Below are 3,995 nucleotides of genomic sequence, written 5' to 3'. Positions count from 1 at the left end.
TCACATTATAAAAACCTTCTTTTCTTTTTAGTCTGTAATACAAGCAGCCCATAGGTAGATAATTAAAGAACAACCATCTAAGTTTTTTCTTTTACTTCCAGCTCTGAGTCTCATTAAATCACACAAAATGAATTTTCAGAACTCTGAATTAAATTGCGTCTAAAATAACCCGATTTTGTCATTACGGATTTTAATCTTACACACCCTCAGTTTATTTAAAATTATAATGGATTCTCCTCAAGAACTATATATTCATCAGATCGGTTCCGAACCACATCCGATACACACACATCACCACATACAGGACCACCACCACTGGTTTTGTTACGTTTTAAACCTGTTCCAAGATGGCTGCCACATATGCCGAGATTCGCCAATGAATCGGAATAGCCACCACTCTTCCGGGTCGGACGATTAATGGTCCCGGCTGTAAGCTATTACCTGATTGCGCGCGCGCCTTGACTACATAAATACCACCAGCCTCTCGGCGTTTTCATTTCCACCTCATTGCCGACTGAGACGCCGGACAACAGACCCCACCATTGGAGGACGCCAGATCCCCAACCCAGGTACAGACCCGTTTCCGCTCCCTTCGGGCGCTCACCCCATACCCGTGTCACTCTGTTTCCCTATACATTTCCCTTAAACTTTCGCCCACATGTCTATTTCCATCCTCAGATAATCATAGACACAATTATCAACAGTTCGCAGGGGCTCTCACCTTTATTCAACTAATCGACCGAAACACCGGACGAATAGATCCCACTTTTGGAAAACGCGATGGACCCTTGAGACAGGTACAGATCTTTTCCCGTCTCCTCTAGGCACCTACCCCAGAGTCATGCAATTATGCCCCTTTGACATACTTTTCCCTTTTTTAAAAAAAACTTTCACACGCAATTCTTATCTTTATTCATAGACAACTTGGAGTACAAACATTGATGGCCCTGGATGCATTTAACAAACAACGAACATATCAAGGTACATGGCTCGTTTACAAGTTATGAATACCGCTCTTTTAGGAACTTAGATCAACCCTAAAGCACTGTCTGACCATTGTCCTCATCTTTACCCTATTGTTGTTTCTCAATGTAGCTCTCACCGCACTGGGGCACAGCAATTGTTAACCCTTTCGGAACCTATCCTAATTGAACCTTGGGCCACGTCCTTCAGGTACCTCTAACCCTCTTTTTGAGTATGATTGCAGTGAAGGTCATTCTAGCTCTCCATCACTGCTTCTTCGTTCCGTTACTCATAGTGTTCATGCTTGTAGCCTTGAGCTTAGCACTTAACGCCGTGTTTTGCATTCAGTACAGCGCTTCTTATTGCTGGCAAATGCTTTTACAATTTCGCTATTCATCTATAATTACCAAACCTTAAAGATAGGTACCTTCTTTTCAGAACTATTTCATCATTGGCTTGTTCTGTGACCAACTATAATAGACATTAATCGCTTGCCTGTATTATGTTCCTATCAGAGTGAAGAACTCCACCCATGCATCTATAGAAGAGTCGTATTGCTAACTTTAGTAGTATACCAGTGGACACTGCAGCCGCTGTTTTTTGGTAAGAATACATCCCACCTGTTTAACAGTCCTATATACTACTGCTCATCTATCCCTTTGCACTCTTCTCTATATCTCTTCTACACACCATCCCTACTTTACTCTATGGTTTCAATATCACATTCACCATGTGTTCTCTGACAGAAACAAAACCGAACCCTCTGTTTTCCCTGAGACCCCATCCAGTGGGTATCCCATGTCCTCTATATTGCCAGATGCACAATGCAGGATGGAACCAGTTACAATATCTAACCAATGTAGATTCATCAACTCATAGGTATAAATTGGACTATGTATCAGTTTAGGTAGAACTCTGCCATAATGATACACAATGTGACGGTATGCGCCAACAGCTGATGCTGGTGTATGTAATTTTTGTACATATGTATATAGTGAGAATGCCTTTTGTATTTCTAGTTTCTCGCCTTGTTTTTAATCACGATCTTGTAAATATTGAAGCACTATATGTTCTTGTAATTCTTATGATTAGGACAGTATACTGACACTGACATGGATTTTTTATGTATTTTTTGTCTGCATAGGTACATTTGGAAAATACATCATGGCTCCCTGATGAAGGCTTACAGCCGAAACGCGCGTAGCATTACCAATAATTTCTAGCCATGTTTTCAGATTAAGATTTAGTATATATTTTTTGTATTAATTTTTTGCACTTTTTTGATTAACTCTTTATTGTATAATGAATGATAACATACTGTGACCTAAAAGGAGAAAGAAAAACATTACAAATTGCATATCAAAATATTCACAGCTGATTTCAAATAACAAATGTGTACAATATTATGTATTTATAGACCACATATCATACATACATAAAAAAAGAAGAAAAAAACATGTTTAAGACTGTTACCAAATAAAATAAATATATATATTTTTTGTACCATGCACATTGTCAATATAAAGTCGTTTATGTCTGATGTAAGTTTATGTCCATATGATACCCTTGTTCCTAATTTTCTGTCTTCCCAAATAATATAGATATCCCGAATTAGGAACTGTAGTCGGGGATACCCCCTTCTTTTCACACATGCAACCTTACATGTGCAAGATACATGTCATTAATCAACGTCCACTTTACATCACAGGTGGTGCAGATTTTTACATAGAGCTGTTTTTTAGTCGAGCATGAGGGCGCATGCGCTGTCTGCAAGACCTGCTGAAATTACTTGTACTGAGCGTAATCCCGCCTGCTGTTGTAATTGGTTTACTCCTTCGTCGATTTTATTTCCTAGCATTTTATTTGTTAGTGCTCCAATACATCATTTCTGGTTTTAAAGCAAGGAGCACTGGTAAACTACATTTTCCCTACACTCACAAGTGTTTTGTGTTCTTTAAGGACTACTTGTTTAATTTCATGCTGGTGCGTGGCATGACGCACTTTCACTTTAATTATGGTAGCTGCTGCTTACTTTTTTTTACACGTGGTATGCTTTGAAGTATGGCTTCACTTAGTGTGTGGCATGGCGCTATTTCACTTCAGGTATGGTAGCTGCCGCCATCATTAGTGGGCAGCAAACATATCACCTCTGAGGCCCGTTTGTTTTTTGTCAGTTTGATTCAAGACCTGAAGTGTTACTGCAGTGACACCTCTCCACACGCAAGCACGCACTGCTCAATAGAACAGTTCTTGGAAATCTCTCTATTGGAGAGTTCAGCTGCTATGAGGCTTTCCTTTGAGGATCTTGCACTACATGTAACGTAAGACTTTGTTTTTACCTCTTGGTGCATATTTCTGTAGTTTCTGTCGTTTTTAGAATATATCGTAACCTCGATCCGAAGGTGTTGGAACGCTTTAAAGGGGCACCAGTTACATTACTCTAGGTCAGGGGTACTCATAGTACGGCCTGCGGGCCGCCAGCGGCCCGACAAGCCTTCCTTGACGGCCCGCGGACCTTGCAGATAATTTACCTGTGTTTTAAAAAAATTATAATTAAAGAGTGTCTGCAAACACTGCGTGCCGAGACTCTGCTGCTTTGTGGGGGCGGGGGCAATCCAGTGATAGTCAGAGTCAGAGTGGAGCTGCAGGGGCACTAAGGTGAAATACAAAAGCCTCATTAACATACAAATGGTCTTTTAAAGACCTGTGAAGTGCTCAGGTGCGGCTGTGTGTGTGTGTGCCCTGAACCTGAGCACACACAGGCAGGGTGAGATGAAGACGGTGACAGAGGGAGGTATATGGAGGGAGACAGAGGGATGGAGGAAAAGGGAGGGAGACAGAGGGAGGGAGGGAAAGGGAGGGAGACAGAGTGAGAGGGAGGGAGGGAGGGAGAGCGAGGGAGAGGGAGGGAAAGGGAGGGAAAGGGAGGTAGAGCGAGGGAGAGGGAGGGAAAGGGAGGGTGGGAGGGAGGGAGGGAAAGGGAGGCCGACAGAGGGAGAGCAAGGGAGGGAGGGAAAGGGAGGCAGACAGAC

General features: G+C 42.1%; 1 long non-coding RNA gene across 1 annotated transcript; it reads left to right on the top strand.

The window, feature by feature from the left end:
- Window positions 1-692: 692 nt before the first annotated feature.
- LOC147692609 (uncharacterized) lies at window positions 693-2,422 on the top strand. The gene is made up of 5 exons (XR_015299837.1): window positions 693-797; window positions 920-981; window positions 1,096-1,173; window positions 1,479-1,566; window positions 2,108-2,422. It is a non-coding gene; the product is annotated as an uncharacterized LOC147692609 (long non-coding RNA).
- The last annotated feature ends 1,573 nt before the right edge of the window (window positions 2,423-3,995 follow it).

This window comes from Lissotriton vulgaris, chromosome 9, assembly GCF_964263255.1.
Source record: "Lissotriton vulgaris chromosome 9, aLisVul1.2, whole genome shotgun sequence".
Lineage (NCBI taxonomy): Eukaryota > Metazoa > Chordata > Amphibia > Caudata > Salamandridae > Lissotriton > Lissotriton vulgaris.
The sequence above is the reverse complement of the archived record's forward strand: the minus strand, read 5'-3'. Positions and strand labels throughout refer to the sequence as shown.